Raw genomic sequence first — 27889 nt, forward strand, 5'->3', positions numbered from 1 at the left:
TGCCTGGAATTAATTTGAAGACTGTCAGACTATAAGTCAATTTTAAATAGGTTATGAATAGTCAGATTGGAGGGGGGAAAATGAAATGTGCTTGTATGAAAGTTTACTCTCTTTCAGATCAAAGGGCAGACACTAAGAATATGGCGGGGTGGGAAACCCTGGAGGAAAAAAGATTCATTTACCAAAGACACTGGTTTGGGAAAGAAGAGGTGGGGAAGAAGAGATATTGTCTTACTGTCAGGCAACGTTCTCCACTATACTTTGCAGTATCTTCTGCCTCTGATGCCTTAATCCCCAGTTGGTAGTAAAGTGAAAGTGTTAGTCATTCAGTTGTGTCTGACCCTTTGGAACCCCATGGACTGTAGCTCGCCAGGCTCCTCTGTTCATGAGACTCTTCGGGAAAGAATACTAGAGTAGGTAGCCATTCCCTTCTCCAGGGGCTCTTCCCAACCCAGAGATTGAACCCAGGCCTCCAGCACTGCAGGCAGATTCTTTACCATCAGAGCCACCATTCTGGTTAATCTGCTATCAATAAGAGCAACATTTAGTCATCAGCGGAAGAGCTTTAAGTACTCTTTTCCTTTTGATGTCTGTACTGATCTACTTTCCATCAGTCTGGATTCCTGAACAAGAAAAGCAGAGAGCACAGCCTGTGATGGTATGAGGCACAAGGGAAGACGAGCCATCACCATCTGAGCTGAGATTTCAGAGCTATTTGTTACAGCAGCATAACCTACCCTGAATGAAAGCAGAAACTGGTACCAGGAATATGGTGACCCATATTATAGAGGGATAACATTTGACAACATGATCATCTATGATAGTTTGGAAAGCTAACATATTAATGCTTAGTGAACATGTTGAGCTTCCCCAGTGGCTCAGATTGGAGAAGGCAATGGCACCCCACTCCAGTACTCTTGCCTGGAAAGTCCCATGGGTGCAGCAGCCTGGTAGGCTGCAGTCCATGGGGTCGCTAGGAGTCGGACACGACTGAGTGACTTCACTTTCACTTTTCACTTTCATCCATTGGAGAAGGAAATGGCAACCCACTCCAGTGTTCTTGCCTGGAGAATCCCAGAGATGGGGGAACCTGGTGGGCTGCCGTCTCTGGAGTCACAAAGAGTCGGACACAACTGAAGTGACTTAGCAATAGCTCAGATGGTGAAGAATCTGCCTGCAATGCAGGAGACCTGAGTTTGATCCCTGGGTTGGAATAATCCCTGGAGAAAGGAATGGCTACCTATTCCAGCTGGGAAATCAGCTGTGAAAACAGTGGCTATAAAAAGCAACATAATAATAAACGCTAAGAATTATCTTATTCTCTTCTTATTCTTGCCTGGAGAATCCCTTGGACAGAAGAACCTGGTGGGCTACAGGCCATGTGGTCACAAAGAGTTGGACTCAACCGAGCAACTGAGAACTGAACATGTATCTCCAGAAGTGGTTAGATATCAGAACAGTATAGTATGTTCTTAGCATCCTTAGCTTCATCTATGGGGTGTATTAATCTGCTATCACAAACTGCGTAGCTTTTACAATAGGAAGGTATGCCTCAGTTCTGGAGTTTAGAAGTCCAGGATCAAGGTGTTGGCAGAGCTGGCTCCTCCCAAGTATTTAGAGGGACAATCTGTTTCACGTGTCTGTGCTATTTTCTATTGTCTTGATGACAATCTTGGGCATTCCTTGACTTGTACGTGCATTACTGTGAGATTGGCCTTCATCTTCATATGGTCTCAGTGTCTAAATTTTCTCTTTATGAGGACGTATGTTATATTGTGCATCCAATGACTTTAACTTGATTACCTCCGTAAAGATGCAATTTCCAAATAAGGTACATTTGGGGTCAGGGAGGTCTGTGGGGTTAGAACTTCAATGTATCCCTTGTGGAGAATACAATTCAACTCACTACATAGGTATGACAAGAAAGAGTTGAAATTAGGCAAGAATAAGCCACATTACATTCCTAAAGATGCTTAATGAACACAGTGTTGCTTTCCCAATTAATCTTAGGCATATGCGATAACCAGCATCACAAGTGAGCCCTTTCTAGGGCTCTTTGCTCCCCAGACCCCTTGAGCTATAGCAAGAGGCATGACTGCCATGGAATAAATGGACTCAGAGCAGGGCTTCCTAACAGAATGAAGTTCAAGCAAAAAGAGCTTAGAAATGAATCCCCATTTTTCCTAATGCAAACTTGTGCTAATTCTGAGTCTGAATTCTCCTCCTGCTGCACACATTTCTCATGGGGGATAAATGGTATAACTTGAGATAATGAGCCTTTGCAGTTAGGAAACTTATGGGAAATCTAACAAATTGCAAGGTCTTCAAGTGGTTCTTTTGGGAGAATCCAGCATCACAGTGAAGGCAAACAGAAACAAATTCACATAAAGCAAGAGGAACAATTCATATGTTTTTCCCTAAGGATGAAAGAATATATTGTTCTCAGTGTTTCTTCCAGCAATAATTTTATCCCACAGTTGCACATGTCTCTGGCTTATAAAATGAGTGAATCAATCAAAGGTGATTAGGCACAAGCATGTTCTGTTATCTGGAGAGTGTAAGCAGCCCCTGCCATTCTTACAAATCTAGGATTCCTGAGCTAGGATAACAGTTCAATGGTCTGAATCTAGGGAAGTTCAAGTAACACATGTTTTACAAAGCCGACCTGAGGAAGCAGAAGGCTGATTCTCATCTAACGGGATTTATTCAACCTCTACTGACCTTTCTCTGCTCTATGATATTTAGATTCTCATTCATTATCACTTAATCATTCTCTAGCAGTTCCATATTTTAGTTTTTCTATCCCAAATTATTCAGGGTACGCTTTTTGAAAACAGAAACCATATCTAACAGAGGTTATAGCTGTGAAAACACTTAGTGACTATAAAAAGCAACATAATAAATGTTATTATCATTTGTACCTTATTCTAAAACAGCATGGAAAATACCATCATTCAAGCTCTATAACAAATGATTACATTTCTCTCAAGTCTACCAGAAGACTAAAATTAATTTCATACTAATGAACGCCAATCCACAAACTAATCTCAGTTTTCAGCTTTAATCTTGGCTTTACATTTATGATCACCAAGAAAAAAGGCCACAGGTTACAGAAATGTCATGATTTCACAGTTTCCAAGGGGGAAGATTAAGATATGATATGATGATAAACTCATTGAGAGATTTTGAAAGTTAGCTCTTTGATGCCATTGTTATTTTTTCAGGAGAGAGGAGACTTTCAAGCTTTTTAAAATATGAATGCATATTTAATCTGAAATGATATCACAATGTCAATAAACTCAGTGCCTGAGAACATACTCAGTAAACACTTTCCAGCTGATTAATAGGTGTGAGGCAACAACATGCCATACGCTTCAGCAGGACTTCTCTGACACAGAAGGCACGAATGACCCACAGCAGAAAGTGCCTATCACCACCCTCGAAGAATCCTCAAGCCTGAGGACCTTCCTGGGGATAAATGTGCTTGTGTGTCAAACCAGCAAATAAAACTGAGACTACAGAAAAGACCACAGAGGTAGAAGTGAAGCAGAGGTGCTGTGAGGAGGTGGCTATGAGTCAGAATTTGGAAAATGAAAACCAGGCAGACAAAACATAGATCAGGACATTGGAACATAAGGCAAAAACCTACAGCAGAAAAGAGAATGGAACATATATCCAAAATAAGGAGTGAATATAAGCAACGGCATCTTGCACACAGCCTAGTTCACAGAATGTACTTGGTAAGTGTTTGGGGTTTTTTAATGATGATGTCATAGTTCATGGGCTCAGACGCACTGCATTTCTGCCAGACTCCATACAGGGTCCTTTTGTCCTTCCCCATCGCTGTAAGACACACTCTGACATACACTGGTGTGCTAACCTGACAACAACCAACAACAGATACCAACAAATTACATCATGAGGAATATTTGGCTGAAGAGATGGGTTAAACAGCAGAATCTTCTCTTGCTCTACAAGATGCTCTACAAAAGGCCGTTCCTGTCACCAGCGCCCACCCAGTGTCTCCCACGGACACAGCCTGATACCCAAGTGGAGGGATGCTGGTAACAGCAGCTCATCACAGCTCTCCTCCTGGCCAGATCTGTTATCTCAGACACAGCAACCAGAGCAAAGAGTCTCCTGAGTTTTACAGAACCGACAGAAGATCAGACGTTCAGTCTGGGGAAGTCTGGCCACCACAGGTACTAAGTCAAAACCAGGGTATAGTCTGAAAAGGAAGAACCATATTGGAAACTGGCTGCGTGATGAAAAGACAAGGAAATCAATCTAGAAGTCAGACAGATTGCCTTCCTCATTTTACAGATGAGGAATCCAGGTGTGGGAACTGCTCTCAGGTGCCTTGGCTGGCTGGTAGCAAAACATGGGACTAGAGACACATTTCCCAGCACCCAGAGGTAACATCTGACCTGCCACGCTGCGGCTCCTCAGGACAAGGGGTGGTGAACACACCTGGCTCGGAATGCTCAGGGACCAGGCGTGTTCTGGTGATGTGTCTCCTGAAGCTCCCCTTCCCATCTCAAAACCAATCAGCCTTCCTCCATCCCCAAAGTAAAGCGGAAGAGCACTTCTTTTATTTTTCAAATTTCCAATGGCACTATTATTATATCCACTTTAATGTCTTAAATTTTACTTTTTTTCTTTTTAAATTATTTTTTATTGGAGCATAGGTGCTTTACAATGCTGTTATAGATGATCTTATCGTAATCAAGCATGACCGAAGCGACTTAGCATGCATGCAAAGTATACACTGCCATATATACACTAGGTTGGCCAAAAAGTTTGTCCAGATTTTTCTGTTATATCTTATAGAAAAACCCAGATGAATTTTTGGTCAACCCAATATGTATAATGCTCTATATTGTATTTCCATACATTAGTGTAATATTCAGAGAAGGCAATGGCAACCCACTCCAGTACTCTTGCCTGGAAAATCTCATGGGCAGAGGAGCCTGGTAGGCTGCAGTCCATGGGGTCGCGAAGAGTCGGACATGACTGAGCGACTTCACTTTTCCTTTTCACTTTCACGCATTGGAGAAGGAAATGGCAACCCACTCCAGTGTTCTTGCCTGGAAAGTCCCACGGGCAGAGGAGACTGGCAGACTACAATCAATGGGGTCGCAAAGAGATGGACACAACTTAGCAACTCAACAAACAAAACAGATGATTTGCAAATATTCTTCACTCTTTTGAATGTTTCCTTTGCTGTGCAAAAGTTGTTTTAGTTTGATATACTCCCACTTGTCTATTTTTGCTTCTGTTCCCTGTGCTTTTGGTGTTATTTCTAAGAAATCAAAGATGATGTTATCAAGATTTTATAGTTTTCTTGTAGGAGTATCATAGTTTCAGGACTTATGTCTAAGTCATGTAATTTTTATCCTTCCTTCTCTTTATGTGGTATATCATGCTGATTTTTTTAACACTGAACCATTCTTATATCCCAGGGATAAATCCCACTGCTCACGTTGTACCATCCATTCAATGCACTGTTGAATTTGGCTTGCTAGCACTTTGTTGAGAATTTTTACGTCTGTATTCACCAGGGATATCACCCTGTGCATGTGCACCCAGTAGCTAAGTCATGTCCAGCTCTTTGTGATCCCACAAACTGTAGCCCACCAGGCTTCTATGTTCACAGAACTGTCTCAGAAAGAATACTGGAGTAGGTTTCCATTTCCTCCTCCAAGGGATTGTCCTGTAGTAGTATATTTTTTTGTAGTGTCTTTGTCTGGCTTTGGCATCAGGGTAATGCCAACCTCAAAAATTTAGTCTGGAAGTCTTCCTCTTCAACTTTCTGGGAGAGTTTGAAAAGGATTGGCTTTCATTATCCTTTAAATTTTTGGAAGAATTCTCCAAAATTCCTGATGGCTAAGCCATCAGGCCATAGCCCTTTCTCACTGGGAGGTTTTTGGTTACTGATTCAATCTCCTTACTAGTTACACGTATGTTGAGATTTTAATCTTCTTAAATTTCTTAAGACTGGTTTTTGACCTAACCTATGATTTATCCTAGAGAATATTCTGTGTGTTCTTAAGAATGTGTCATCTGTTACTTTTGGATGAATATTACACATAGGTCAAAAACCAGTCTTAAGAAATTTAAGAAGATTAAAATCACACCAAGTACGTCAGTCTGGTCCATTTGTTTTATAACACTGCTCAAGTCCTCTGTTTTCTCATCTTCTGTCTGTTCTATTCTTTCTGGAAAGTGAGATTTTGAATATTTTTTACTATTATGTCACTGTCTCTTTCTCCCTTTAGTTTTGCTAATATTTGCTTCTTGTATTTGGGTGCTCTAAGGTTGAGTGCTTACATATTTATTATACATATTATAGTTTCCTACTAGATTGACTATTACTATGTAAAGTACTTATTTGTCTCTTGTGGCAGTTTTGACTTAAAATCTATTTCATCTGATATAATTACAACTACTTCTGCTCGCTTTTCATTACCATTTGCATGGAATTATTTTCCCATCCTTTTACTTCCTGCCTATGTGTGTCCTTTAATCTAAAGTGATTTAGCCATGTACCCCAATATTCATAGTAGTATGATTTACAATATCCAAAACATGGAAACAACCAAAACACCCATCAAAGATTACTGGCTTAAGAAGATGTGGTGTATATGCACACAATGGAATAACACAAAGTCATAAAAAAGAATAAAATATTGCCATTTGCAATCACATGAATGGACCTAGAGAATACCTTAGTGAAGAGGGTCGAAGACAAATACTATCACTTATATATGGAATCTAAAATATATTACTAATGAATCTATATACAAGACAAAAACAGACAGACATAGAAAACAAACATGATTATCAAAGGGGAAGGTAGGGAAAAATTAGGAGTATGGGATTAACAGATATAAATACTACATATAAAATAGATAACCAACAGGGATTTACTATACAGCACAGACAGACGAGCCTGGCAGGCTATAGTCCACGGGGTCACAAAAGACTTGGACACAACTGAATATGCATGCACGTGCAGGGAATTATATCTTGTAAAAACCTATAATGGAATGTAGTCTAAAAAAAACAATTGAATCATTTTGTTGTACATCTAAAACCAGCACAATATTGTAAATCAATTATACCTCAATTAAAATAAATTAAAAAAAATTTTTAAGTGATTTAGCATGCAGGTATTTTTTAAATTCATTCAGTCACCCTATATTTTGATTATGGAGTTTAATTCATTTACATTTATTTACATCAGTAATTACTGATAGGAAGGTATATTATTGTCATTTTGATCATTGTTTTCTGCTTTGTATTTCTTGTGTTCCTCTTTGTCTCTCTTGCTGTATTTCCTGGTTCTTTATGGCTATTTTGTAGTGTCATGCTTTGATCCATTCTTATTTTCTTTTTTGAATCTTCCATAAATATTTTCTGTGGTTACAATAGGACTTACATAAAACATGGCTATCACAATATATCTTGTTGATAATAAATTATCAATCATAAACAAAATCATTTTTATTCTTCCCACATACTTTATGATATTGATGTCACAATATCCAATAAGTCTCTACTCATCAGAATTAAATTTGCCTCCCATTTTAAACTTAATTATGATGAGTAGAGACTTAAATCTGCCTCCCATATTAAAGGGCTTCCCTGGTGGGTTAGTGGTAAAGAATCCATCTGCAGTGAGATAGTGCCAGAGACACAAGTTCAATCCCTGGGTCAGAAAGATCCCCTGGCTGAGAGTCTGGGAACCCACTCCAGTATTCTTGCCTGGGGAATCCCATAGACAGAGGAGCCTGACGGGCTACAGTCCATAAGGTCACAAAAAGTTGGACATGACTGAAGCAATTTCAAACTACCGCTCAATTGCACTCATCTCACATGCTAGTAAAGTAACACTCAAAATTCTCCAAGCCAGGCTTCAGCAATATGTGAACCGTGAACTTCCTGATGTTCAAGCTGGTTTTAGAAAAGGCAGAGGAACCAGAGATCAAATTGCCAACACCCACTGGATCATCAAAAAAGTGAGAGAGTTTCAGAAAAACATCTACTTCTCCTTTATTGACTATGCCAAAGCCTTTGACTGTGTAGATCACAATAAACTGTGGAAAATTCTGAAAGAGATGGGCATACCAGACCACCTGACCTGCCTCTTGAGAAACCTGTATGCAGGTCAGGAAGCAACAGTTAGAACTGGACATGGAACAACAGAATGGTTCCAAATAGGAAAAGGAGTACTTCAAGGATGTATATTATCATCCTGCTTATTTAACTTCTATGCAGAGTACATTGTGAGAAATTCTGGGCTGGAGGAAGCACAAGCTGGAATCAAGATTTCTGGGAGAAATATCAATCACCTCAGATATGCAGATGACACCACCCTTACGGCAGAAAGTGAAAAAGTACTAAAGAGCCTCTTGATAAAAGTGAAAGAGGAGAGTTAAAAAGTTGGCTTAAAGCTCAACATTCAGAAAACTAAGATCATGGGCATCTGGTCCCATCACTTCATGGCAAATAGATGGGGAAACAGTGGAAACAGTGGCTGACTTTATTTTTCTGGGCTCCAAAATTGCTGCGGATGGTGACCGCAGCCACGAAATTAAAAGACGCTTACTTCTTGGAAGGAAAGTTATGACCAACCTAGACAGCATATTAAAAAGCAGAGACATTACTTTGCCAACAAACGTCTGTCTAATCAAGGCTATGGTTTTTCCAGTGGTCATGTATGGATGTGAGAGTTGGACTATAAAGAAAGCTGAGCGCAGAAGAATTGATGCTTTTGAACTGTGGTGTTGGAGAAGACTCTTGAGCATCCCTTGGACTGAAAGGAGATCCAACCTGTCCATCCTAAAGGAGATCAGTTCTGGGTGTTCATTGGAGGGACTGATGTTGAAGCTGAAACTCCAATACTTTGGCCACCTGATGCGAAGAGCTGACTCATTTGAAAAGACCCTGATGATAGGAAAGATTGAGGGCAGGAGGAGAAGGGGACGACAGAGGATGAGATGGTTGGGTGGCATCACACACACAATGGACATGCATTTGGGTGGACTCCAGGAGTTGGTGATGGACAGCGAGGCCTGGCGTGCTGCGGTTCACAGGGTTGCAAAGAGTCAGACACGACTGAGCAACTGAACTGAACTGAAGCAATTTAGCATGCACGCATGCTCATTTTAAAGGTCATTTTCAACTTTTACAAACAAATTTAAATGTCTATTTTGTACTTCAAAACATTAAGGAAAAATGACTTTTCATAAAATAAAATTATTCTCATCTTAAATTTAGTATGATTAGTTAAAACAAAGTAACAACTACAATGCTGATTAGCATGATCAAAGTAACAATGATACACATATTTAAACTGAAAATATACAATCACAGATGCAAATTTATAAATGTATCCACTATCTTTGGTCCAATTTCTACCATGCTCACCTTTCTAGCAGCTTCTCAGACAGGAGAGCATGCATCTCAAGCTTTCTTTGCTGGAAGCTTAGCAACAAGAAACTTCAGGCAGCCACAAACATTTCGTTCCTCTTTTGTCTCTACTATTATACACACAGTTTGACCTCTTTTTAAATGGCTTAAATAAAGTCCTGCAGTAAACAATGCTTGTTGACAAATACAAGTGTAATACTCAAAGAACAATTTGCCTACCTTCCAACTGTTCTTAAAATGAGAAGCCACAGAAGAAATGTATCAGAAAAAAAAAAAATACACAGATCAAGCCAATGAGGAGCAAGTTTTCATGCTATCTCCAATCCCATTAAGAGGAGCTATTTCATAACATTTGCACAGTATAAAGAGTCCTGCATATTAAATACCTACATGATGCATGCATGCTAAGTTGCTTCAGTCATGTCCAACTCTTTGCAACTCTGCCAGGCTCCTCTGTTCATGGGATTCTCCAGGCAAGAATACTGGTGTGGGTTGCCATGCCCTCCTCCAGGGAATCTTCCCCAACCCAGGGTCAAACCTGTGTCTCCTGCATTGACAGGCAGGTTCTTTACCACTAGCGCCACCTGAGAAGCCCTTCTGCTGCTAAGTCACTTCAGTCATGTCCAACTCTGTGCGACGCCATAGACGGCAGCCCACCAGGCTCCTCTGTCCCTGGGATTCTCCAGGCAAGAACACTGGAGTGGGTTGCCATTTCCTTCTCCAATGCATGAAAGTGAAAAGTGAAAGTGAAATCGCTCAGTCATGTCTGACTCCTAGCGACCCCATGGACTGCAGCCTACCAGTCTCCTCCATCCATGGGATTTTCCAGGCAAGAGTACTGGAGTGGGGTGCCATTGCCTTCTCTGGGGAAGCCCTTACATACCTACAAATTTTAACACATGTAGAAATACCAACTAACTTGTCTAGAACCTGAATGATAAGGAGGAATCTGGGGCTGAAGTTTCTGGAGGCAAGGTTTTCAGACAGAAAGAATAATCTGGGCACATGCCTAGAGGTCGGATGAGTTTGATGTGCTTTAGGGAAAAAACCAGAGACGGTGTCTGAAGGGGTTTCGCATGTAATAGGAGAGTGGGAAAAGATGAGCTTAGAGATGCAGACACAGGCCAAGTCAGGTAGGAGACTTAGACCTTGGCAAGAATCTGAATTTTATTCTAAGAGATGTAGAGAGCCATTTGACAGTTTTAAGCCAGAGCATAAGAGATCTGCTAGATGTGCCAGAAGGCTTGCCCCAGCTGGTATGAAGCTTGTGGGCCCTCTAGATGGGGTGGGAATGGAAGCTGGTAGACTATCATAAGCATCAAGACAGGAGGTGGGGGCAGTTTAGAATAGAATGGTATAGTGGAAGCTGGGAGAGAGGGCAGATTCAAGATAGATTTTGAAGATGCTGCTGATAAAGACATAATCAGGAGATAAAGGCAAGAGAGCTAACAAGAGTGAATCCTGGGCTTTGGGCTCTGGTGGCAGAATACCTACACTAATAGAATATGGACAGTCTGAACAGTGGGCTTAAACACGCAAGACAAATGTTCATAAACATCAACTTAAAATTCTGTCCCTAAATTATTACTTTTTAACCCATTGCAAAAGTTTGAAAAGATTTGGTTTAACACAAGTGTTTGTGAAACTGGTTTTGGAGTTTCCATTGAGTCCATACTTAATAGAACCCCAGACAGCAAGCAACAGAAAATATGGTTGCTACTGTACCCATATGCATGTTTTAAATACAAATGTGCAACACATAAACACAGTGTTATAACTCAACATTGTATTACAGAATTGTTTGCCATTATAAAGCTTTCATAACGATCATTTTATAAACTGCATACCATTCTATTAAGTACATCAAGACTTAAATAGCCCTCTATGGAATATACAGGTTATTCCCAGTTGTTCTACAATCTATGAGTTCTCATAGTGACTATCATGATGCACATAGTATTTTCAATATTTGGGCTCATTTCCTCTGAGAAAAATCCTAGAGATAGAATTTTTGAGTTGGGACCCATTAATATCCAAACCAGTACATATTAGTACAGCCATTCTGATTGATGTTCATATTTAGTCATACTGAAATATGTCCATGTGAGTTAGGATATAACCACTGCCCAGCACCTCCTGAGTACCCACTTTTCCCATCATTAAGCCCTCCTTTGGAAGTATTTTGACATCTTGAGGATCTCAAAAGGAAAGTGTCAACACCTGGCTACACAAAGTGGCTCCAGCATTGTGACCAGGGTTCTGACTGGTCACTGGTAAAGCATTATTAGTTGTTAAATATCGTGATACTCCAGGGTCACAGGTATTTAAGTTCATCATCGTTGTGGTGCAGTGCTCGGTCGTGTCCGACTCTTTGTGGCCCCGTGGACTATAGCCCGCCAGGCTCCTCTGTCCTTGGGATTTCTCAGGCAAGAATACTGGAGTGGGTTGCCATTTCCTCCTCCAGGGAATCTTCCCAACTCAGGGATTGAATCCACGTCTCCTCTGTCTCCTGAATTGCAGGCGGATTTTTTAACCACTGAGCCACCTGGGAAGCATTTAAGTTATAACATTTATACAAATTAGTCCAGCATTAACAAGTGAACCATAACTTTTATTGATAAATTGGTTCTATAACATTCAAGGTGGAATGACTATTTTATCCAATTCATTCTGATTCTTCTAGACTCTTCTGGGGCTAAGACTACCTCATTAAGTTGCCCTGGGTATTCCCCAGCTCCCACCCCATTCTCCATGTACCACATAGAGGCCTTTCTTCTTCCCTGAGACATTACAAAGTAGTAGAGTCTATTTCTTTTTGGGCTATTCCTCTCCTCACCTCCACTTCAGTACATTTTGGTCTCTACAGACAGGTTTTCTTTCCTCTCTCCCGTGTAGGAAGAAGCCTATAAATATTTTTATTTGTTGATGGTGCACAGTCTATATTTTTACATTTTTGATTTGTTGGTGGTACACAGTCTATATTTTTGTGTGTTGTCCTAAAGAAACACAAGCTGGAATGAAGATTGCCGGGAGAAATATCAATAACCTCAGATATGCAGATGACACCACCCTTATGGCAGAAAGTGATGAGGAACTCAAAAGTCTCTTGATGAAAGTGAAAGTGGAGAGTGAAAAAGTTGGCTTAAAGCTCAACATTCAGAAAACGAATATCATGGCATCCGGTCCCATCACTTCATGGGAAATAGATGGGGAAACAGTGGAAACAGTGTCAGACTTTATTTTCTGGGCTCCAAAATCACTACAGATGGTGACTGCAGCCATGAAATTAAAAGACGCTTACTCCTTGGAAGGAAAGTTATGACCAACCTAGATAGCATATGCAAAAGCAGAGACATTACTTTTCCAACAAAGGTTCATCTAGTCAAGGCTATGGTTTTTCCTGTGGTCATGTATGGATGTGAGAGTTGGACTGTGAAGAAGGCTGAGCACCAGAGAATTGATGCTTTTTAACTGTGGTGTTGGAGAAGACTCTTGAGAGTCCCTTGGACTGCAAGGAGATCCAACCAGTCCATTCTAAAGGAGATCAGCCCTGGGATTTCTTTGGAAGGAATGATGCTAAAGCTGAAACTCCAGTACTTTGGCCACCTCATGCGAAGAGTTGACTCATTAGAAAAGACTCTGATGCTGGGAGGGATTGGGGGCAAGAGGAGAAGGGGATGACAGAGGATGAGATGGCTGGATGGCATCACTGACTCGATGGACATGAGTCTCAGTGAACTCCGGGAGTTGGTGATAGACAGGGAGGCCTGGCGTGCTGTGATTCATGGGGTCGCAAAGAGTCGGACACAACTGAGCGACTGATCTGATCTGAAAGACATTAGAGCTTTGAAAGATCACAAAAGCAGTATTTTCAGGGCTGGTAAGGGACCAGACAGCTCCGAACTCAATAAGTTATTTTTCTCTCTCTGAAATAAATATTTGAGGATACCTGATCTTGGCAAAATCATTGTCTTTATTTAGTTAAAAAAAGAAAAGAAAAGAAAAGAAAATGCATATAAGTGATTTATGCTGAACATGCTTTTCTAAAAATGTTGAGCCAAAGCAATCAATCAGACATGGATTATTGCATGGTATGATAGTCACTACTCAGGTGGCTATTGCAATATACACCCTAAATTTAGTATACTCAAGTCACTTTTGGAATATTTTCCACAGCTCATCTCCTTTCCTTTTAGCAGTTAGCTTTGAGAGTCACTCCTAAAGCAACATGGTAAGTATTGATATAACATCATTCATTTAGAATAATAATAGAACAGATGGACCCAGTTCTGAATGAGTGGTGATTTAATCCAGGGGTCCCCATCCTTTTCAGCACCAGGGATAAGTTTCATGGAAGACATTTTTTTTTCCACAGACCAGGGAAGGAGAATGATTTGAGGATGATTCAAGTGTATTACATCTATTGTGCACTTTATTTCTATGATTATTACATCAGCTCCACCTCAGATCATTAGACATTAGGTCCTAGAAGTTGGGGACCTCTGATTTAATCCACAGAGAAAATATATGATGGAAATCTGAGATGCTATGAGGCTATCTTAGAAAGAATCATCATTTTGAAATCTACTAAGGAAAAGTATCCCCACAAAAGTGAGGGTAGGAAAGATGATGCTCTTAGAAGAAAGTTGGCAGCACTGAGCGAGCTCACACTCAACCCTATGCTTCCAATTATGCATTCAATTTAGTTGAGACAGAATTATGCTCCAGAATAAGGCTTCCTACTTTGGATTTCTTTTTTAATGACTATACCATGGCCTGCCCAGGAAAACTTCTCCTTGACAAGTTGAAATAGAAAACAAATAAAGGAAAGTAAATATAATCCCAGTCCCTAAGATGAGGTATATACATGCACATACTTGAAGCAGAAAAAGAATGGCAACAGCAATCCAAGTTGACTAATAAATTTTAGAAAAAGTGATAAAAACCCATAAGAGTCATCATAGCAAAAATAGTGATGAAATTGGTGATTAAATATAAAATAGAGTTCTTGGTGAATGTTCTGAGTTTAATCTCAGAAAACATCAGCTTACTATGAAGATACCATGTGGAGTAATGCAATTTAAGTACCAGAATGATTTTTTAACTATTGGATCAAATATCATTCAATTTACAAGAAAGCAAAATAGATGGGAAAACAATAGGTCCATGTCTTCTGTATATTAAAAATCCAAGAGTTTGGAACAGCAGTGATGCTATATATTTAACAACCAGTTTTATAGAAAAGAAACTGATCTGTAGTGCTTGCCTATTTCCATGGTGTAAATATTGCCATGGCAGATTTCAACCTGCTGACACAAGTCACTGATTAGATTTGGAAAAAAGATGGGCACAGTTGGCTCCTGCAAACTGGTACAAGCTATCTCCGGCACACCACTGAAATAGAGGGCAATGGACAATATATCATGTGAGTTCCAGTCATAAAAATAGCTTCATTAAGTATTTATAGTCTGTGGAAACAGTACAGCTTAGTGGCAAAAAGCTACACTTTGCTGTTTATATATTTGGGTGATAAACCCTTCCCATTTACTATTGCATGGTCATTTGCACATAATAAAGTTGCAGTGGTCCCCCTGAGCCGCAGCTTCATTTTTCAGTTTCCCAGTTACCCAGGGTCAACCACAATGGGAAAATATTAAATGGAAAATTTCAGAAATAAATAATTCATAAGATTTAAATTGTACACCACTCAGAGTAGCAAGATGAAACCCTGCACTGTCCTGTTCTGTCCCACCGGGGATGTGAATCATCCATTCGTCCTGCTTATCCCATTCATTAGTCACTCAGTAGCCATCTGGTTCTAAGACGGACTCTCTAGGTACTGCAGCTCTCATGTTCAAGTAACAATTATTTTACTTAATGATGGCCCCAAAGTCCAAGAATAGTGATGCTGGGACTTCAAGCATGCCAAAGAAAAGCTATAAAAGTGCTTCCCATCAGCGAAGAGGTAAAAGTTCTAGACTTAAAAAGAATCCTGTACTGAGACTGCTAAGATCTATGGTAAGAATGAAGCTTCTGTGAAACTGTGAAAAAGGGAAAAAAAAAATTCAAGCTGGTTTTGCTGCCACACCTCAAACTGCTAAGTTACGCCTGTGGTATGTGACAAGTGCCTATTAAGATGGAAAAGGCATTAAATTTGTACAAGAAGATACTTTGACAAGAAGATAAACACCACATTCACATAACTGTACTATACCATATTGTTGTAATTGTTCTATTTGTAATTACTGTTGTTAATCTCTTACTGAGCCTAATTTAGAAATTAAACTTTATCACAGGTATGTACACATAGGAATAAACAAGTATATATACATATATGTCCATGGAATTCTCCAGGCAAGAATACTGGAGTGGGTTGCCATTCCCTTCTCCAGAGCATCTGTTTGACCCAGGGACTGAACCCAGGTCTCCTGCATTGCAGGCAGATTCTTGACCAGCTGAGCCATCAGGGAAGCCCTAAAATTACTTAAATTAATTTTTATAATTGTTCTATTTTATAACTACTGTTGTTAATCTCTCAATGTGCCTAATTTAGAAATTAAACTTTATCACAGGTATGTACATATAGGAAAAAAACAAGTGTATATATGCATATATAAACACGTGTATATACACACACACACACACACACACACACACGTGTCATGTGTGCTGCCACTTCACTCGTGTCCAACTCTTTGTGACCCTATGGACTACAGCCTGCCAGGCTTCTATCTCCATAGGATTCTCCAGGCAAGAACACTTGAATGGGTTGCCATGCCCTCCTCCATAAATACTCTCACTATCTGTGGTTTCAGGCATCCCCTGGGGGCGTTCTTGGGACGTGTCCCCTGTGGATGGGGGAACAATTGTATTTCAGTGTACCTAGATTTACTTTTCTATACACACAACGTGCGTAAGAAGAGTATTCGCTCTATATTACATAAGAATATAACAATGCACGTGATAACTCGGCACAGGGCCTAGTATGTGTATGCTGTGTGTGCTTAGTCGCTCAGTGGTATCTGACTCTTTGTGACCCCATGGACTGTTACCCCCCAGGCTCCTCTGTCCATGGGGATTCTCCAGGCAAGAACACTGCAGTGAGCTGCCATGCCCTCCTCAGGGGATCTTCCCGACCCAGGGATCAAACCCAGGTCTCTCGCGTTGCAGGCAGATTCTCTGCTGTCTGAGTCACCAGGGAAGCCCCGAGTACATAGTATAAAGGAAAAACTTACATGTTCAGCTATGAATAGAATACACCCAAACTCCTTAATATAACCCACATGTTCCTTTCCTAGCTACCTGGAAAACCACAGCCCTCAGCTTTCTTCTCTTACACCCCCTTATAGCCAATGACCAACTGTAGTTCCCTGAACAAGCTCAGCAAGTCCAGACCTTGGTTTGTTATTCCCTCTTCCACTTTCCTCTGGAGTAGATACGTATTCACCCTTTAAGTTCCTGCAAAAAATCTTTGACTCCTCTGCCAATCTTTCCTTGACCACTTAGTTCCTCGATCTTTATTTTTATTATTGGAATATAATTGTTTTACAAAATGTGTTAGCTTCTGCTGTACAAGGAAATAAATCAACTATGCGCATACATGCCCCCTCCCTCTGGAGCCTCCCTCCCACCCCCCATCCCACCCCTCTAGGCCATCACAGAGCACTGAGCTGAACCCCCTGTGCTATACAGCCGCTTCCCACTAGCTGTTTATTTTACACATGGTAATGTATACATGTCAATACTACTTTCCCAATTTATCCCACCACTCCCTTCCCATCTAGTGTCCACATGTCCATTCCTCCTGTAAAATTGATCACGCCTTTCTTCATGCTTCTTCATTCCTTGTTCATATCTTCAACACTTATCATATTGTATCTTAATCATTTGTTTACGTATCTGTCCACCCAATACATAATTATTTTGTAAATGATAGTCTAGTGTCTTGACAGTAGGTTAGCATGCTCCTCTTTATACCCCAAGCCCCCGATAGAGTGCTTGGCCTAGTGCCTCACATATTTTTTGATGATTTATTGAATAGAGTCCAGACAATAACTGAAGAGCTGGAACAAGAGAAGAAATGCAAATTGAGTTCCCTTAAGCAAAACTAGTACTTATTAGAGAGTAATAAATTCAGACAGCTTGCTATATTCATTGGGGTCTAATTAGAAGACAAAAAAAAAATACCAGTAATTTGAACAAGGACAGTATTAATACCAAGAATTGTTACCTGGGTAATAGGTAGTTAATTACTGAAAGGAGTAAAAGAAAATGTTAAGGTATAAAAGGGTAGCCACTTCAGAAAGCTGTTGCCACTATTAAGCTCAAAGAAGTGAATAGGGAACCTAGAAACTTAAAGGAGGGGTCTTCTCCCGCGAGAGAGATTCTGACATTTGAGAAGGAACTGGCGGCTGCAGAAACACATAGCCACTAACCAAGGTGAAGAAACAGGCTCCAGGCTACTTGCCAGAACCATAGGCAAGCGACCCACTGAGCTCTGCTCTGCTTGATGTCACAGGAGAAAAAGAGGAAACAGAAGGAAAAAGGTCCTTCTCATATTATCTTGCTGTCCTTTCCACAGCACCATCTATTGGCAGAGCTTAACATCAAGCCAGTTGGTAAAGGATAAATGCAGCCGTATAGTCAAAGCTATAGTTTTTCCAGTCTGCAGGTATGAATGTGAGAGTTGGACCACAAAGAAGGCTGAGTGCTGAAGAATTGGTGCCTTTCAATTGGGTGCTAGAGAAGACTCTTGAGAGTTCTTTGGACCGCAAAGTGATCAAACCAGTCCATCCTAAAGGAAATCAACCCTGAATATTCATTGGAAGGACTGATGCTGGAGCTCCAATACTTTGGTCACTTGATGCAAAGAGGTCACTGGAAAAGACCCTGATGCTGGGAAAGATTGAAGGCAAAAGGAGAAGAGGGAAGCAGAGGATGAGATGATTAGATAGTATCACTGACTCAATGGACATGAATCTGAGCAAACTCTGGGAGAGAGTGAAGGACAGGGAAGACTGGTGTGCTGCAGTCCATAGGATCACAAAGAGTTGGACATGACTTAGTGACTGAACAACAAATGCAGTTGACAAAGCCTATATCCATTACCAAACATTAGGACAAAGAGTAGGTTTAGAGCTGAGAAGTAACTGATAGCCAGCACATTCCTGCAACTGTAATAAGTGCAACAAAAACCAAGGACCGCTGCTCAGGGGCTTGGAGCAGACTCAAACCATCAGCATCTTTTCTCTTCAGTCCCATCCTGCTCTTCTCTTAGCGAAACCCTCATTCTACCTTTCAACCATGGATGGGCTCTTTCTTGAGTCAGAGATCATGACCACCATCACCAGCCAGGACCATCCTTTCCAAATCAAGACCAAAGTGGAGGCTGAGGATTAGCAAGGATCCTGAAGAATCTTTGCCGCATTATAAATAAACTCTGAAGGAATTTTGAATCATGGTCCCAGACCCCTGCTGCCTTCTTTAATGAGCTGCTGTGCCCAAGAGGGTGTACAACTCCAGTGTCTTAAATGACACATGCTCATTTCTATAGGGAGGAGATAATGGGCTATAACTGTAGAAGCACATGGGGAGGATAGAGAAAAAGGAAGAGCTCCCCCAAAAGAAGGGGCAGAAGACAAAATAACAAACACCTGCCTCAAATACTTCAACAGTATCATCCTATGCCTCATTTATCTCTCCTTCAGGCCATTATTTAAGATCCTGCTACAAAGCTCAGTCTGCAGATCTACTACTCAGCAAGTAAATTCTGCTTCTACACAACCTACTTGTTCAGTGTGTTTGATGTCTTCTGCTTCCATTTCAGCAATGACAGGAATAGATGGCCAAGGGCTGGTGGCGGACACCATGATCAATCACCGTGGAGTGAGTCATAATGCTGGTCTCGTTTCATTGCTGCAGCTTCTTAATGCAGGGTGAAAAGAATTTGAAAGGCAAGTTCAAGTTTCATAGACAAGAGAAGATATGTTTAAAATTAAAAACCTCCTTTATAGAGAACCAATCATGATTATGACCAAGGGGGGTTTTATTTAAGGAGAGGAATACCCACTTAGATAGTACCTCATTTAGTGAGCCCAAATTATTCATCTATGATTTTAAAAACTTTCAAAATTGTTTTACTGAGCACCTGGACATCAGTTAGAAATGTGATTAATTAATTCCCTTAAACTGTAATTATAGATTTAATATGGTTGATTCCTTTGAGGTTACTAAAGTATCTAAAACAGCAAATAACTGAAGTTCAGTGATTCCAAAATTTATAATACCTTAACATTAAAGCTAGTTATCAAAATGGTGAAAAAAAAAATTAACTTTGTTTCTTCTTGCCCCTAACTCTGACACATTGATAGTGCTATTTTCAGATGCTCTTAAGAGTTTTGTTAAGCTAACCAGACACAAAAGAAAAAGATCATAGTCACACAAATCAAGGTTGCAGATTCTAGTTGTTGGCTAGGAAACTCTGCCTTGGGACCTTGATCTGACTGTAATGACCACAGTGATTCAAAGAAGTGACACTGAGCATCATAAGCTGAGTCTTTTTATATAGTAAATGTTTTAAGTTTCATTTAAGTTGGTGCCTTTTCTGAAAATGATGTATTCTTCAACTTTTGGATTTCTTGGTCCCTAATCCCTTGGCCTGTCTCTATGATATATGAATCTAGTCTATTTTCATTATTATTAAAAGTATATACTTTTTCTAGAATCTTTAAAATTTTAATTACTAGAGCCATCTAGGGTTTAATCTCTATGAATATCTCACCTCTTGAGCTGTTAGACTCAAGAGATTAGGCTATTAAAGATTAGGCTACTTTACTAGAAATGAATTTTTGAAATTTCCATCTTCTTGATCAACAGGTCTGATTAACTTTTATATTTAATTTGCTGGTTATTTCATATGACCACAGTGCTGATCACTATTTCCTTTTCTTGGTAGAGCTCCTACTTTACACTGGATTCCTTTCCTCCTTACACAGAAACAAGTGTGTGTGTGCATGCACACGCATGCATGCGCACATATATTTAATTAAAAATACCACACATAGTAATATTTCCACTGTAAAAAATAAAAACTTTAAAACTATCCAAACATATCTGTGCTCCTTTTATATGATAACTATTCTTCGCACACTTAACATCACACTTAACTTTTTTACTCAGGGTGTTAGAAATTAGCATCTGTAAAAAGCCATGAATTTATAACTATTATTATTATTTGATGCAAATTTCTAAGGGTTACTGTTGCTGAGTCCTCTTAAGTAGATCTCCTCACTCTTTTACTGTCCCTTACATCTCCAAAAGCATTTTTGCTTTCTGACAACAGAATATTCCACACATAGATTGATTTCTTTCCTGGCTTGAGGAGGAAATTAAACACCTCCACAAGATCTGGTCCCTTCTATGCAGAGGACAAAATTGGACATCAAACAAAATCTGGACACTAGGGATGCAGTAAAGAAATGCTGATGGGCAAAAGACAGACGCTATTGGACTTTTTTTTTTAAATGTCTGAGCAGGAATATGTATTTATCTTAAAAGTATGACTTCAAGTTAATTTTTCCAATTTAGTTAATTTTTCCAATTTAATGTATTTTCATTCCCACCTTTCCTTATAATATGCTATTTCATCAACCACTAGGATTTGTTTCTACACTAACTTAAGATCTCGATAGTTCAAACAAACAAACAAAAAAAACCTTGGAAAGGATAAAAGTTTAAGATTCTGCATTGCTTATACATCCAGAGGATATTTACATATAACAAACTAAAAGTAGAGTCATATGAGTAATTTTTTAAGCAAAGTATAACTCAGAAGTAAAGAGAATTAGGAAGTAGAGTATGGTTCATGATTTTGGAAAGCAGGATTACAATATAATAGTGGGAAATCCATGTCTGTGGTTCTAGACAAAGAATTATCATTCTTCGTCTTTCTTCTTTGAAAAAATGTAGAGCAGTAGAGGTTGGAGGACTAACTGAAGAGAAAAACATGAAACATGTTCATAAAATAACTCAGTCAATTTCATGAGTCCATGGATAATGACAGATAAATCATTCCTACTCAAAGGAAAATTTTATGTATTTTTGTCACAAAAATATTTAGTTCAAAATCATCTATTTGTTGAAAGTAATGCCATGGATGGTGATATACTACTTCATTTTGTATTCATGAACATAATAAAATTTGATTCAGCGAAGATGGTGGCAGTGGCAGTTTCGTTTTTCTTAAATTCTTCTTAAGAAGAATAATCCTACCATTCAGAAGACTGAGATCATGGCATACGGTCCCATAACTTCATGGCGGATAGATGGGGAAACAATGGTAACAGTGAGAGACTTTATTTTTGGGGCTCCAAAATCACTGCAGATGGTGACTGTAGCCATGAACTTAAAAGATGCTTGATCCTTGGAAGAAAGGCTATGACCAATCTAGACAGCATATTAAAGAGCAGAGACATTGCTTTGCCAACAAGGGTCTGTCTAGTCAAGGCTGTGGTTTTTCCAGTGGTCATGTATGGATGTGAGAGTTGGACTATGGAGAGGGCTGAGAGCCAAAGAGCTGATGCTTTTGAACTGTGGCATTAGAGAGGACTCTTGAAGGTCCCTTGGACTACAAGGAGATCAAACCTAAAGGAGAGTCAATCCTAGAGGAAATCAGTCCTGAATATTCACTGGAGGGACTGATGCTGAAGCTGAAACTCCTATGCTATGGCCACCTGATGCAAAGAATTGACTCATCGGAAAAGACCCTGCTGCTGGGGAAGATTGAGGGCAGGAGAAGGGAACGACAGAGGATGAAATGGTTGGATGGCATCACCAACTCAATGGACATGAGTTTGAGTAAGCTCCAGGAGTTAGTGATGGACAGGGAAGCCTAGTGTGCTGCAGTCCACGGGGTTGCAAAGAGTTGGACACAACTGAGCAACTGAACTAACTAACTAAATCCTACTATATAAAGCAGGCAAGTAGCCAGAAAACAAAGAGATGATCAACATCTCCAACAAACTTAGGTGACAAAGTATCTTCATACACCTCATAGTAAGGGCTGGTACAAACAAACTTTTAGTAGCTATCAGATACATAGAGCATCTGCATCATAGGAAGCATAAGAAAGAACTGGGTATCCTCCACAGTCTAAGACTACAGTCCTAAAATAGCCAACAGAAACTCACTGGAAATTACAGAAGGCCAATGTGAGAACAGCAGCCGGCACTGGGTGAATTTTGCATAGTCCAGTGGTGGGTGAGGGTGTGGGCCCTTGTGGTGAGTTTTGAAGAGACTGGAACAGTCTGTGTCCCATGGACTCAAAGTCAACTGCCTAAACTCCCTTACAGGACAAAGTCCAACACTGAGCAAGAAGTGCTAGGAACAAAATCCAATTGAAAGACACAAGGTCAATGGAGAAAAACAAAGGAGGTGCTCACATAGAAGCTGAACATGAGAACAGAACCAGGAGATCGAGAAGATCCACGATACTTTGTGTGGGTGCAGTCAGTCGTGTCCAGCTCTTTGTAACCCCATGGACTGTAGCCCACCAGGCTCCTTTGTCCATGGTGTTCTCCAGGAAAGACTACTGGAGTGGGTTGCCACTTCATTCTCCAGAGGATCTTTCTGACCCAGGGATCAAACCTGCATCTCTTGCATCAGCAGGTGGATTCTCTATGACTAGGTGCCACCTGGGACTTTGTAACCCTACATAAAAGAGTTAGAAGGGTTAACTGTGGAGCATAAAGTTAGAGCAGTTATCTTGAACGAATGGCTTTCTATAAGTTTAACAAAACTGATTTTATATAAAAATAAGCAACAGAAAAGGAGAGGTCAATCTCATAACAAATTAATTAATGCACATATTAATATAAGGGGGAAAAAAGTAAAATGTGCCCCTGTTACAGTAAGAGATACGGATGTTGGAAAGCAAACAGGATACCTATGGAAAGATAAATACATCAAACCAACTTTGATTTTACACAGATCTAAAGGGTTTGTGGTGTTTTTCTGCAGAGCATTGGAAAAGTCCACAGGACCGACATCAGAAGCAGAGCAGCCATTCCAAGCAATGCAGATACAATCAGCCTAAGAATGAACAATATCCCTCAATCAGCCCAAGAATGAACAGAATGTTTCAAAGCAGCTGCACATGGTGTAATTTTATTTCTGAAATGAAGATAGCTTTATGCTTGGCACAGAGATCAGATTAACTTTGATTACAAGGAAGCTAACCTCTATAGATGAGCTTCCCAGATGGCTCAGTGGTAAAGAATCCACCTGCCAATGCAGGAGACACAGGTTTGATCCCTGGGTCAGAAAGATCTCCTGGAGAAGGAAATGGCAATCCATTCCAGTATTCTTGCCTGGGAAATCCAACAGACAGAGGAGCCTGGCGGGCTACAGTGCATGTGGTTGCAAAGAGCTGGACGTAACAGAGCGACCAAACACACAACCTCTACAGAGGTTTCCTTAGAGAAATCTCCAACAGATTTCTTTCCAAGGAGACAGGTACCTATGAGAGTTGAACTTGAGCAAGTTTACAGTTATTTTAAGAGATCTGTGTATCTTACATGTTAGTAAGCAAATGCTTATAGGCTGAAAGAAGATGTCACCCACATAAAATGTTCTGACTGTTCAAATATAAGTAGTTGATTTTATATTTAAAAAAATTCCGAGTATTTCAAAAATTATTGAATTCAGCTTTCTCTAACATTTAAGAGACGTTCATGTATGTTCAAATAAATTAGTAGATTTTCCCCTGCCTTTTATTTTGAACAGTTTCAAAGCTACAGAGCAATTGGAAGCACAGCACATAAACAGCCATCTGTCCTTCATGTAGATTCACCCATTTGTAACATTACTGGCAATACAGTTCCATTCTCTCTCACTCTCTTGGGTGCTCATCAATGACTTTTTTTTTTTCATTTTCCTGATATATTTGTAAGTGAATTTCAGACTTCAGCTTTTCACCTCTAAATACTTTAATGTCTCCTAAGATTCTTGAGAGTCCCATGGACTGCAAGGAGATCCAACCAGTCCACCCTGAAGGAGATCAGCCCTGGGATTTCTTTGGAAGGAATGATGCTAAAGCTGAAACTCCAGTACTTTGGCCACCTCATGCGAAGAGTTGACTCATTGGAAAAGACTCTGATGCTGGGAGGGATTGGGGGCAGGAGGAGAAGGGGACGACAGAGGATGAGATGGCTGGATGGCATCACTGACTCGATGGACATGGGTTTGGGTGAACTCCAGGAGTTGGTGATGGACAGGGAGGCCTGGCGTGCTGTGATTCATGGGGTCACAAAGAGTCAGACACAGTTGAGCGACTGAACTGAAGATTAAAATAAGGAAATATCAATTCTACACAACCACAATATGACTCACACCTATTGAAGAGGAGAAAGAGAGGGGGAGGGGAAGAGAGACACTGAATTTAAATTTTACCAATTCCTAAAAATATTTCAAAAGTTTGGGTTTTTCCTCTGACCTTGGATCTAGACAAGATTCAGAAAATGAATTTGGTTGTTTTTCTTTCAGTCTCTTTTAATACAGCAATGTACCCTTTTTCTTATGGCATTGAGTTTTTGCCAGAGGCCAGGCCAATGGTCTTGTAATAGAATATGTCATGTAATTAACTTGTCTGATTGATGAATCCACTGACTAAAAGATTCAGCTTATACATTTTTTTGCAAAAAAATGTTACAGGGGTGCTATTGTATACTTATTTCACTAAATCAGGACACATAATAATCATTGTCTCACAATAAGGAACATTAATTTGATCACTTGGTTAAGGGAATCACAGGCTTATGTTCTCCAGTGCAAAGAAAGATTCACTTCTGCCTCTGTAAATCATGTTATCTAATTCTCAACAAGGTATTAGCAAACTGAATGCAACAGCACATTAAAAAGAATCATTCATTATTATCAAGCATGATTTATCTCAAGATAGCTCAACATACACAAATCAGTACATGTACTACACCACATTAACAGATCAAAGGTAAGAATCATATGATCATCTCAACTGATACAGAAAAAATATTTGGCAAAACTGAACATTCTTTCATGACAAAAAACAATAAGTTGGGTAAGAAGGAAGTCCAGTATAGAAGGAACATTACTTAGCATAATCAAGGCCATATACAACAATGCCACAGTTAACATTGTGCTCAGTGGTGAAAAGTTAAAATCCTTTCCTCTAAGATCAGGTACAGGCATAGAATCCCACTTTTTGCCATTTCTATTCAATAGAGTATTAGAAATCCTACCCAGAGTAATTAGACAAGAGAAATAAAAGACATTCACATCAGAAAGGAAAAAGTAAAATTGCCTGTTTGTAGCTGATATGATTTTATATAGAGAAAACTCTAAAGACTTCATTTAAGAAAAAACTGTTAGAATAAATCAATTCAGTAAAGTTGCAGGGTACAAAATCAACATACAAAAATCAGTTGCATTTCTATACAGTAAGAGTGAACTACTTGAATGAGAAATTAAGGAAGCAATCCCAGTTATAACAGCATTAAAAATCAATAAAACACTTGGAAGTATGTTTAACCAAGGAGGTGAAACATGTGTACAACAAAAACTGTAAGACATTGATGAAAAGACTGAAGAAGATACAAATAAATGGAAATAGATTTCATGTTCTTGGATTGGAAGAATTGATATTGCAAACATGTATACTACCCAAAGTGAACTACATATTTAATTAATGCAATCCTAATCAAAATCCCAACAGCATTCTTTACAGAAATAGAAAAAAATTACTCTAAAATTTGAAATCACAGAAGACCTTGTATTAATATACTCAAAGCAATCCTGAGAAAGCACAAAGCTGAACCCATCACATTGCCAGATTTTAAGCATTATTACAAAGTGATCAAAACAGTATGGTACTGATATATAAGTAGGTACACAGGCAGGGGAATAGAATAGAGGGCCTAGACATAAACAATACATATAAGGTGAACTCCCGGCAATCTTGATTCCAGCTTGTGCTTCCTCCAGCCCAGCGTTTCTCATGATGTACTCTGCATATAAGTTAAATAAGCAGGGTGACTATATAGAGCCTTGACATACTCCTTTTTCTATTTGGAACCAGTCTGTTGTTCCATGTCCAGTTCTAACTGTAGCTTCACACAGACTTCTCAGGAGGCAGTCAGGTGGTCTGGTATTCCCATCTCTTTAAGAATTTTCCACAGTTTGTTGTGATCCAATCAAAGGCTTTGGTGTAGTCAATAAAGCAGAAGTAGATGTTTTTCTGGAACTCTCTTGCTTTTTCAATGATCCAGTGGATATTGACAATTTGATCTCTGGTTCCTCTGCCTTTTCTAAAACCAGCTTGAACATCTGGAAGTTCACGGTTCACATACTGCTGAAGCCTGGCTTGGAGAATTTTGAGCATCACTTTGCTAATGTGTGAGATGAGTGCAATTATGCGGTAGTCCGAGCATTCTTTGGCATTGCCTTTCTTTGGGATTGGAATGAAAACTGACCTTTTCTAGTCCTGTGGCCACTGCTGAGTTTTCCAAATTTGCTGGCATATTGAGTGCAGCACTTTCACAGCATCATATTTTAGCATTTGAAATAGCTCAACTGAAATTCCATCACCTCTTCTAGCTTTGTTAGTAGTGTTGTTTCCTAAGGACCACTTGACTTTGCATTCCAGGATGCAAGGAAATCTAACCAGTCCATCCTAAAGGAAATCAGTCCTGAACATTCATTGGAAGGACTGATGCTGAAGCTGAAGCTCCAATATTTTGGCCACCTGATGCAAGAACTAACTCATTTGAAAAGACTCTGATGCTGGGAAAGATTGAAGGCAGCAGGAGAAGGCGACAACAGAGGATGAGATGATTGGATGGCATCACTGAGTCAATGGACATGAGTCTGAGTAAACTCTAGGACCTGGTGATGGACAGGGAGGCCGGGCGTACTGCAGTCCATGGGGTTGCAAAGAGTCAGATACAACTGAGTGACTGAACTGAACAGAACAAGGTTCTGAATTGGAACTGAGTAAGGAACTGAACTGAATAACTAATTTTTAACAATGGTTCCAAGACCACACAATGAAGGAAAAGGACAGTCTCTTCAATAAATAGTCCTGGGAAAACTGGATATCCGCATACAAAAGAATAAAACTGGACCTTTATCTTATACCACTAACAAAAATTCAAAACAGATCATCTAAACATAAAACATAAAATTGTATAACTGCTAGAAAACATAGGGAAAAAGATTCTTGACACTGGCTTTAGCAAGGATTTCTTGGATAAGACACCAAAATCACAAGCAACAAAGACTGCAATAAGCAGGACTAAATTGAAGAGCTTCGGTGTAGCAAGGAAAACAGTGAATTGAAAAGGTAACCTACAGAATGGGAGAAAATATTTACAAAGCATACAGATGATAAGGGCTTAAAGTTAAAATAAATATTAATAACTCA

The 27889-nt window shown here is 39.7% G+C and overlaps 1 long non-coding RNA gene across 4 annotated transcripts in view; it reads right to left on the reverse strand.

Annotated features, from left to right (window-relative positions):
• Nucleotides 1-27889, reverse strand: part of LOC112578487 — a 401319-nt gene that overhangs the window by 276861 nt on the left and 96569 nt on the right. For 2 of the 4 annotated variants that reach the window (XR_006543821.2, XR_006543819.2), the window contains one exon: nt 19224-19359. The exons of the other annotated variants lie outside the window; for them this stretch is intronic. This is a non-coding gene — a long non-coding RNA (uncharacterized LOC112578487). The remainder of the gene's footprint in view (nt 1-19223; nt 19360-27889) is intronic. 4 annotated transcript variants of the gene reach the window in all.

This window comes from Bubalus bubalis, chromosome 13 (assembly GCF_019923935.1).
Source record: "Bubalus bubalis isolate 160015118507 breed Murrah chromosome 13, NDDB_SH_1, whole genome shotgun sequence".
NCBI lineage: Eukaryota > Metazoa > Chordata > Mammalia > Artiodactyla > Bovidae > Bubalus > Bubalus bubalis.